General features: G+C 41.4%; 2 long non-coding RNA genes across 2 annotated transcripts; one reads left to right on the top strand and one right to left on the bottom strand.

Annotated features, from left to right (window-relative positions):
* Positions 1-4,280: 4,280 nt before the first annotated feature.
* On the top strand, positions 4,281-6,465 carry LOC147246114 (uncharacterized). Its single transcript, XR_015109835.1, has 3 exons — positions 4,281-4,361; positions 4,522-4,662; positions 5,663-6,465. It is a non-coding gene; the product is annotated as an uncharacterized LOC147246114 (long non-coding RNA).
* A 1,967-nt stretch (positions 6,466-8,432) lies between these two features.
* LOC147246113 (uncharacterized) lies at positions 8,433-9,689 on the bottom strand. The gene is made up of 3 exons (XR_015109891.1): positions 9,549-9,689; positions 8,906-8,972; positions 8,433-8,779 (listed from the first exon to the last, which is right to left on the bottom strand). It is a non-coding gene; the product is annotated as an uncharacterized LOC147246113 (long non-coding RNA).
* Positions 9,690-11,105: the final 1,416 nt, after the last annotated feature.

The raw sequence follows: 11,105 nt of genomic DNA, 5'->3' as shown, positions 1-11,105 counted from the left end.
TGTAAGCCACTAAATTGTTTTGGCTGTATAACAGTGGATAAAATGTGTCGAGAATCACACAACTCCCATGAAATGACTTGTGTCTCTGTTACAATTGGTTTTTGATAACAGTTGGAAAGTTATATGCCTTGCACAAAATTATTCACCCACAAGCTAACAGAGGGCGAACTGGAAGCTGTCCTGGATGTGGGCTCATCCGCTGCAACTATTTCAGCTGTAAAATGTAAAGTCAGATGTTGGATAACTTGGAATGTAATTTCATCCATTTGGAGTGATGAATTATTTATTCTCATTCAAGTTAGCAAAGAGGTAAACGCATGTAGCTCTGCCAACAGAGCATGCTCAGTATGCTGCGCCCCCCCCCCCCCCACACACACACACACACACACACACACACACACACAAATTCTATGGAGTCTGAAGTGCAGAGTTTTACCTGGTGGCAATGAGCTCAATGAGCAATGTCTCAACATGTTTTATATGAAAATATCACGCACCATTAGCTCATAGCGGATTATTAGCTGCTGTTTGAACAACTGTCTGCCAATCAAGAGCAGCAAAGCTTTCATCTCAGTTAGCAGCCACATGATTGGAAATTCACTGCTGACGAGCTGAATAAAGGAATTCTTCTCTCATGCTCATTTAAATGAATCAGCATAACTGCAGGGCAGGAATTAGCTTTTTCCAACACCAAACTTTAAAACCTTTCTGGCCCTGACTTGCTATCTAAGAGCAGTTTGGACACTGGATTAGATGTACAGTGGAGTCCAAGCTTTCCTTTTAACTGTAATCCCGCCATCTCTTGTGGACGTGTGCATTGTATTACCAGCTACATATGAGTTGGCTGCCGGAGTGTATCTGCGTGTCCTCGTGTACATTGTCCCCTTAGAGCAAGAGGGTTTTGTGGATGCGGCTTAATACGTCCTTACAGTACATGTGACTTTGTATTTTTAGATGAAACTCAGGCGGCGTGCAGCGGCATGTTGAGCTCGGCCATCGTGCCTCTGTGTTCCCTATGCACCCTCCCTGCCCCTTCCTGAATTATTCATGCATTTGGGTGAAGTAACACACATCTATTATTCATCCTGCCTCCCTGATGTCAAGCTACCCGTGCAGCTACATCACTGTAAAACCTGAGGGAAGCGCCGCTTTCAGGCTCCAGCACGCCACTTTTTTTTTTCTTTTTTTTTTACAGCATGCAACACTTTGCAACAGTGGCCATTGTGGAGGGATTTGCATACATTGAATAGAAATTTAGCAAGTCAATGCTTATCCAAAAAAAATGAGCGGTGTTGAAAGGGAAATGAGTATAAATCCAAACTGAGATTTTCACCATTTTCAAATTGTTTTATGATGCTTTTTGTGTTTTCTGGCACTGAAGCTCAGCAGCTCTCTGCTGAGCAGTTACAGTTTGGAGGAGGCAGCAGTCTCACTCCGCTGTGACGCCTACACTTGAAAATCCCTGCTGGCATGCAGCAAAACAAGTAATATTGAGCTCCTTGGTTACCACTAAAATATATGTTGGCCATTAGTCAGTGTTATAACTGTCACCTGTGCACAAAGAAATAATGAAGCAAATCCAATATATTTGTAGATCCCATACACATATACTGTACTTTTCCTGTTGGGAAATGATGTCTTCCTTCATCCAGCAGCTGAGTGCAGCAGGTTGGAGGTGGGTGGCTCTCTCGCTGGACTCTTCTATGGTTGTGTTTTTGAACAGTGCGGTCAGGAAAGTTCATTATGCAAATTGTTTACAGCAACATGAATTGCACAAATCTGCATATTCACAAAAAAATACTAAAAGATATGACTGTTTTCTTGTTTGGCTTAGAAATTAGTGTGATGCTGTGTCGAACTGACAGGAGCTGACCGCCTGACTTGGAGGTCAAGTCTGTCACATGACATCGAAACTATTCTGATGTTTGTGGTAGTCAGGGTTGAGAAATGTCACCCCGTGCTGGGAATTTGACCAATACAGCTGCTTTAGTCTGGTGAGACCATTTAAAAGAATCTGCCTCCAACTGGATCCACTGAAAGAAATTAGAAAGTAATCAACCAATCAGAGTATGCGCTCAAAGTTGATGGCACTGCTGGTAAAATGGATGAGTAGAATACAGTGTCTCCACAACAACAAACTACAAACGGTAATGTTAACATTAGCATACCAAACACAGCTGGAAGCGCATTTGCAGAAATAAACTCAATAACAGCATGTTAAACCGAAAACAGCTGGATGCACCAGTGGAGAGTCTCGGTGGAAGACATTTTTGCCATTCTTCTGACAGCATTTGTAGCACGTGATGATGTCACATGTTTGGTGACTTTTACAAGACAAGAGCAGCATCTTCTGGTTCTAGACCCAGATGTAACTGCAGGGCTCAACTTTTGAATTTGTGAGATTCTGCAAGCTGGCTACTGGCGAGCCAAGCATCAACACCAACAGTACCAAAGCCATCAGGCTCAGCACCCAACCTGATTTTGTTGGAAAAGGGTCACAAGCCAGAGTGGACCTCAGCGTTTCCACTCTCTCAGTGGACGAATGGATTAAAGGTCAGTAACAGATCCAAAGATGTTATGCCGGTTCTCGGCGTAAAGCACTCTTTTCTCTGTTCTCGACAGATCATCCACATGTGGTGGTGTATACATCACCAGCAGCTCGTCATCCAAATGTGGTCAGGTGGATACTGCACTCCCTGAGCATTGCTACGGCTTCCTGTGTGTGCATTCTGAACCATAACCCTCAAGCATTTCCTGTGTGGAAGATAACGCTGCATCAGCACAGAGTCAGGTGGTAAACGGGAGATGGACAGCACTTACTGCTCCGTGCTGGAAAAACAAAAGTCCTCCGATGAAAAAGGAGGATGGGGAAACAAAGTATGTAGTAGTAGATGTTGCTATGGCAATGTAGTATTTTTTTTTTTGTAACAATCACACCTCACATATTAATAGTTAAATTACTTGCTAGATATTCTACCACTTCAGGGTGAACCCCGCCTCTCACCGGAAGGCTGCTGGGATAGGCTCCGGCCCCCGTGACCCTTAACAGGATAAGAGGTAGAAAATGGATGGATGGATGGATGGAAATCTACCAAGCCTTGTGTCCCCTTTAAGTTAAAATCTCAGTAGGATTTCTAACTTGTATAATTTTGGATGTTGTTCCATTTCTTCACTCATTGTCCTGGTCAGCCATTTTTCTTTCTGTGTGAGGAAGTACAATATATTTTAACGCTTTACAGTACATTGATGGTGAACTGAGTATTAGGTCGCCAGATGACATCAGTTAACAATCAAACAATATTTCTAGTTAACATTTACTAATGGTGTGCATGGTAGCTTTAGAGGTTACAGCAGAGATGGCGAGCTGGGGTGGAGTTAAGGTCATGATGACCACTGTACAATAATCCACATGTTATGTTATTATCATTATTATTAATAAATGTTTATTTTTAAGTTGAGTGAGGGTTGAAATGTGTGATGCTGTAGATAGCATGAACTTATCAGCACCTCAATGCACTGTGACAGCTGTATAGGTCGTTTCACATCAACCACATTCACGTGTCGCAGCAGAGTCAACACAGGTGTGACTAATGAAACTAATTATGGTGCCATTATATTTGGAGTGTCACAGATGTTCCAGCCCTGCTCTTAAACTACCTAAATGGAAAAGGCCCCATAATTCATGTTATTAATTACACCTGTGTTTACCCTGCAATGACTCATCAGAATGGCTGCTGCAGGAAAAACCCACTCATCCAAGAAGAGTTCCTATTTCAGATTTCACACACATTTATTTCTTTTAATTGAACTGTTGAGTTTCTAAGTACCTGCAAGCAGTAGACACACACACACATGCACACAAAGACCGATAAACTTAGAGGGACAGAGAACAAAAAGAGGGAACCGCTGAGTAGAATTGTTTATTTGACAGCAGGGAGATGTTGCACCGCGGAGGCATCGCTGCTTCGATAAAATCCCCAACAATGCTGAGACACACACACACACACACACACACACACACAAACACACACAGGTCCCCTGGGGAGATCCAGCAGGTTCAGTGCACATTTCCACGATAAGAGTGGAAATGGCAGCCGTGGGGACATAAACGGCTTCTGTTTGCAGGGAAACATCAATCAAACACAATAGCCGTTTCCCAGGTGGCAGTGACCTCTGATGATCCTGCAGCCCTCCCACAATTCCTCCTGATTACTTCCTGTGTGTGTACGATAACTTATGCGTGTGTGTGTGTGTGTGTGTTGTATTCATTCGCAGGGGCTGACTGTTGCTCTCACAGGGTCCAGTATTCTTTTCGCAGTGAAATGACTCTCACAAGTGAAATGACCTATTTTTGTCTGCAGGTGCGCTACAATTACTATGTTTGTTTCTCACAAACTGTACATTTTAGATGATCTATTGTTTTTTTTTTTCCTTAAACCATCCCCTTCTCCTAAAACTCCATCTGCCATTTTTTTGAAGTTTTTTTTTTTTTCCTTTTTTCTCCCGTGTTGTACATCGCAGGTTCCGCCTTCCTGCGTTGCTGCTCCACCTCCCCCGGGGAGCACTGTAGACAACTACATGCTTCTGCATCTTTCCACCTGCCCGTGACGAGCTTCGGTCAGAGGCCGTGGTGCGTGGCATGATCACTCAAAAGCTTCTGAGGTATGCTAAAATCTTGTCATGCAATGCTACAAACAAACAAATCTTAATATGCACAATCAATACAACATTGTTTGGATAAACCTGATGAATTAAAATACTGCAATATTTCAAGAACCCCTGAAGTCAAATACCTGTATTGTGACGGATTTGGCCTCCCTGGCTTACAGTACTCTGATTGGATATTTGAGCTATCTTTATTAGCGAGGGTGAATGGCTGATCTAGGAAATTCAAAGGCCCTTTCACAATTGCAGCAAGGACCAAGAATCCAAATATGACACAAATTGGAAAAAAGGGGGCGTGTTATAGTTGCATTTAAACTCAGATTTTAGGAAGCGCATTGGTTAAAATACACAGTTCTCTAGTGTCATCTCTGTAGTTAATTCTAAGTATTCACTATCATCTCATGTACTCGTTCATCCAACTGTCTCATATTCAGTGTACATGATCTCCAGACCGTCTTGACTACAGAAGGAAATGTTCTTCGTGGATCTGTTAGCAAGTTTCACCTCAGTCTCATTTTAATACCTTTTTGTTTTTTAGACCTGATACCTTTTTGTGAAATCCCATCTATGACAGGAATAAAGTTGTTTAATAAACGATATTGTGTCAGAGCAACAATCATAATTAGCTTTGCTGAGTCCTCACTGGTTATCTTCACGTATTTCATTTAATTTCACTTCAGATTGCGTCTATATTTGGTATCGATGGACATCCGAGAGCAGGAAATTACCTCCAACAACAAGCTAGATAGTAAATCCTCTCAGTTGCAGATAATCAACCAGCCTGTAGTCTTTTTTTATTATTGAAACCATTATTTTGAAAAGTTTACTTCTTCCTATCCCCCAAATGAAGCAGGAGCTCTGCCAAAATAAGACTCTGAGGCTCAGTTAAGAGAGTAATTGGTGGAGGGGAGCCAGTTATTGTTATGAAGCATAAACCCTGAATAACGGCAAACTGTAAGAGAGTAATTGTGCTGCTAATTGCTCTTCTCCTCTACAGGGACTTCTCACAGGTCCAGGAATCATTTCAGGAAAATTACCTGCGGTTCAGTGGGAGGGAACGGCTTCATTCAGTCTCTCTGGGAATGTTTGAGGTGGTGGAACTGTTCCTGCTCTGAGTGGGGAACAGTGTTAAACCAGGAACTGCTTGGTCAAACCCGATCCAACCTAAATATGTGACGCAATCCAATTTCGTAGTGGGGACACGGAATGATTATTTATATACCCACAGTGAATTTTATTGAAGTTATTCAGTGATTAATAAGATAAAGTTTTAGAAAGCACACCTTTAAAAAAAAAAAAAAAAAAAAGAGGTAACACTGCCCTTACATTGTATTATTAAACCACCACTCATATTAACTGTTCATTAGTCAGTTTATGTGATAAAAAAAAAACCTGGAGAGATACTTTTGTCGCAATTTGGTAAGCACTGTAGCTGAATATATGCCCTTCACAATAAATGTAGTACATTTGCTTCCCTTAACAATGTTTAGTGCAGTCTGAGCTGTGTTTTCATCAAACACTGCAAAAATAATGGTATTATTTACTTTTTCAAAAAAAAAATTTTAGCTTCTGAAGAGAAATGTATGACAAGTCATTTCATCCGACTGAGATTTCCACCATTAACAGATAAGTTTCCTGAGATTTTCTGACAAGAAATTACACAAATATAACCAAAGTTTGGGGTATTTGCGTTGTAAAATAGCTGCTGTTCATATCTTAGATCTTTAGATAATCTTAAGCACCCTCTCCTCAATATTCGTATGTATGATATTTATTCTTTAGGTAGTAGCATTTGCATGGTAACTTCATATCTGTTGTACCGTTGCTGTCTTGGTGAAGTTTCTCTTGTAAATGACATTTTCAATCTCACTGAGACTAACCCGGTTAAATAAAGGGTAAATTAAAGACAGGGAAATCTTATATTTCTCAACATTTAATGTTTTTCTAGCAAGTGAGGAGGTGTGGTTAAATATCAGTGTGGGGATGCTCCATTTGGAAGACACCCCTGGCAGTTTCTGACCGCGTCCTGTTCTTGAGTTTTTCTTTTAGAGACCTAAAACGTGAGTTTACTCCCTGCAGCATGAGCTCAGGTGTAAACATGTGAGTTTACAGCAGCGTCGTTTCACTTGAGATTGTCAGTTTTTGAGCAGCTGCTGTCAAAACCCTTTTATCTACTTTGCATCACAGTTTGCCAGAGCAATCTGGAAGCTGCTCACGGCTCCATTAAAAGTGTGTGTGCAGTTAAGCGCGGCTTATTCCTTCTACATGATGTTGGAGCACAGAGAAGTCGATGAAGATGAAAATCTACTGCAGCAAGGACGGAATCCGATTCTGCTCAGATAAAGGGGAAGAAAGTCGATATGGATTTTAGTTTTGCTTTGTTGGGAAAGCACTGAAGTGAGATTAGCTGAGCATCATATCTATTGTCCCTGAGATTGTATGTGGTTACTGTCCGAACACGGGAGGGTTCCGTCATGTCATAATCAATGAAATAACAGCATCCCAGCAGGAGAGCAGGATGAGGGAAGGTGTTAAAGCATCCCGAGATTAGCACAGACTCAGACACGTCGTCATCTCCTAATCCCCGGGAACCCTGCGAGACAATGGCAGGGATTAGGGAAGAGGCTTCACCTGGTGTGGTGTACAGTACGCCTGACAGGCTGCAGATAATCATCACTTCCTTTGCTGACAGGAAGTCAATCCCCTGCTCAGGAAGTTCTCAAATGAGACTTGGCCTGTGTGTCTTTGCTGGAGTTGAGACATCCCGGGGAAGTCTTGAGAAAGGCTTCCTGTCAGATGGAAAGTGAAGAAGAGAGTGTGTGTGTGTGTGTGTGTGTGTGTGTGTGCGTGCGCGCGCGCCCATTTCATGTCATGTGTGTTCACGGGTGGTTGTGGAGCAGACATCATTTGCTGGAGTCCCCCTGGGGTGGGTGTGGGCAACTGTGCCAAAGTCAAACAACATGGAGACTTAAATCCAGATACTGACAAATCATGTTACATTTACTGTAATTACTCGTCTAAATCATCCATATGACAAAAGAATAAAAATACGAGGACAGCAAATGTTGAACATAACCAATAAATTAAATGGATAATTTCTTCTCTGACCTTTTTAATCACGCATCTGCTTGATTTTGCTTTTTTATGCTCTTGTCTTAATGTATTTTTAATGTCTCCTTTGTTTTGTCTCTTAATGCACTTTTGATGTCTTCCCAAAGTTTGAATGTGGTCGTAATTGTATGCACTTCCTGTGTCTAAACGGAGCTGAATAAACTCGTCTGAACCTCTTCCTTCATAATCGCTGTCATCCTCAATCAACTAGATACATTGCAAAACAAATTCCGCAAATTTGGTTATAAGATCATTTGTCTTTTACATAATGTAGATGTAATTTTATTTTGTTTTTGTACCAATGTGAAGAGTATATATTTTTTTGATCTTGTTATCAGTAATGATATTAAAAAGACAAATGCATCTGATTGGCAGGAGCTGTGACACTGTTTAGGCAAAAGTTTGTACACCTTTCAAGTAAAAAGTATATTTAACTCGATTTATCCAAATTTTTCTATGCATCATGATGTTAACAGAAATATTATGCTGTCTGTCAATATGAATTTTTTTCTTAAATCTTGCTATATTATGACCATTTTCATAACTTTTTTTTAAATTTTCCAACTCTCACCTGCAATTCTCCATCATCTTACATAATAAAGTATATCACAAAATAAGAGTAGTTGTCAGGATTTGTAAATTTTTCTGAGGGTTGTTGCTTTTATTGAAATCATGGGATGTATTCAAGAGGGTTTACTGGGTGACCAGAGCCTGCATGTGGAGTCCAGATTATTTTGTCTCTGCTCTTTCTAAGATTTAACATAACAGGTTCAGTGAGAGCACCCAGAGGGAACCCGCATTGCTCCTTCATGTTGAGAGGAGTCAGCTGAGAAGGTCTAGGAAGCCTCTCCAGGCATGTTCACCTGGTCAGAGGCCTCATCCAGGACACGCTGGAGGGATTAGATATCTCATGTAGTCTGGGAGCACCTCAGGGGTCCCCCAGGAGGAGTTGTAGTGTGTTGCTGAAGAGAGGAACATCTGGGTTATCTGCCACCACCACAACCTGCTCACGGAGAAACAGAAAATAAATGGATAAATCCAGCCATGAACTAAGGAAGACTAATTATAGCATAATAACTGGTTTAAAAAAAAAACTATAGACGAAGATGTATTATCAGAGAGGCTCAACTGTATGTCCTGGGGAGTGTAAAGTCTTCCTTGGAGATAAATGAACATGTCAGAAACTGCTGAAGATGCTGTAAAAAGGTGTGAAATGAGAAGAGGTGTGTCAGCTGTAGCAGAAAAGTGTTGGAGTCACTTTGTTCCATTTGTCTTTTTGTATGCGATAGTTAAAATTAGATTGTTTAAAAGATATCTAATCCTGTTCATCCTGAAGGCATCCCAGAGACGACCACCGTTTGCTCTAAATACATTTGTATAGCAATGATCTAGTGGCGCTTAAGCTAATTTGCTCTTCACTGTCACTGAATATTTCCCAATTTAAAAATATATTTAAGTTGCTACCTTTAAAGTTAAGAGTCTGTAGCATGATTTGTTGCATTTTGTAAACTCAACATTAATTCAAAGTGGGCCGAAGCCTCCACCATGACTCAATGACACAAGGATACACCACCCACCACTGACAACATGACAAATGCTAACCACCAGCAAGGACACGCTAAACAATGGCTAGGACAAGCTAACTTCTGGCTAGGACACGGCAAACACTGTTTACAACAAGCTAACTGCCAGTTAGGACGCACTAAACACTGGCAAGGACAAGCTAGCTAGCCACAGGCTAGCACAAGCAAATTGCCTGTGTGTTGGCCTACCAGTCCAATGGAAAGCGGGCCAGATGTACATCGCTCTTTATCTCCCGAGTGTCCTTAAGTGCTCGAAAGTGGGTGAAAACACACCTTCTAGCTGTCAAAGAGTGGGCAACACAAAGAGTGGGCAGCGAGGGGTTTTCAAGCTCATAGGAACCTGGTTTGGAAAAGAGACATGAAAAGATTGTAAATTTGTCACCTGTATAAGAATGCACTTGGATTTCTGTTGTATATTCATGGAAACGAGGCTGAATGTCAGGATTTAAAGAGAAAAGCCGGCGCTTATAATGTTGTGTTTGGAAACATAAAAACAGAGGTGTTTCTCATAGTGGGGTGGGGGGCTGACGTGTTGTGTTCTCGCTGTAATGAAGGTTATCTACAACAGTCTTTTAAAGCTTTCCCTCCAAAAATGCATGAGATGAATATTTCATGTTTCAGCAGGCGGGCGGGCAGGTAAGCGGAGGGGTTTAGGGAGCAGAAACAGGCTTCTTCCTGTGTTATCGTCTTAAACACAGCCCCGCCCCCCTGCTGAGGGACACATGTCGTTAGTCTTGACAGAGCTGCTCCTCCACCACGACCTCCCTGTCACACCACCCTGTTATGCTCCATTTAGTGTGGCAGCCAGCCGGAGGAGGGGCCAAAGGTGAGCAGAGACATTGCTGCTGCCTATTTACCCCCACAGGGGAGGTCATGTGATTACCAGCACGTGCGTGTCTTTGTGTTAACAGGGTGCCTCGAAAGAGAAATGGATGAATTTTGATTGAATTTGATTGGAAAATAGGTAATAGAAACACAAGGGATTCAGTTCTGGAGGTGATCTGGATCACAGTATAGATCTTGGATCCTGAAGACCGCTCTGGGCTATTGGCAGGATATTTGAACTCTATTTTCCAGAAAAAAAAAAATGTAAGTAAAATTCTTCAATAATGCTTATTACTGAAGACCAAATCTTGGTGCTTTGGAAAACAATTTATAGAAGAGATGATACATCCGTGTTCTTACTATGTACTGTTTGCAGGTGCTTTCCAGTTTAGCAGTAGATTTTATTTGATTCCTTGACAGTTATTACTTAAAAAAAAAATGTACACACAAGTTCTGTGGCCACATTATTTTAAAATCAATTAAACAGCAAAGGAGCATCGTGCCAACACTCCTGTAACGCTTTAGCTTAACATTTCATGTGTTACTGTGGATACGTTCCCAAAGCTTTGGCCAGTATTACTGACAAAGTCTAATGATAACATTGCAGAGGAAGAATTTAAATCTAATGTTTCATGGATATTTATTACCAAAAAAATAATATTCCTTCAGGGTTAAATATTTACTAATAAACAACATTTCACCTGCAACAGATGTTTTGTTGGCTCAGTAGCATCCACCAAATACTCTCAGAATGTTCCAGTTACAAGGTTTCATCTCGGTAAACGTCTGAGCCCACAGCATTATTACTTGGAATGATATACTTGGAATAAGCAAAATCAGCTTCGGGAGGAGAACATCCAACAATTCCCCACCAGCAGAGACATCTGCTACAGCAGCCGTGAAAAAAACTTGTCACCAGGC

Source organism: Aulostomus chinensis, chromosome 17 (genome assembly GCF_037954235.1).
Source record: "Aulostomus chinensis isolate RoL2024-O1b breed Wild chromosome 17, RoL_Achi_v1.0, whole genome shotgun sequence".
Taxonomy (NCBI): Eukaryota; Metazoa; Chordata; class Actinopteri; order Syngnathiformes; family Aulostomidae; genus Aulostomus; species Aulostomus chinensis.
The sequence above is the reverse complement of the archived record's forward strand: the minus strand, read 5'-3'. Positions and strand labels throughout refer to the sequence as shown.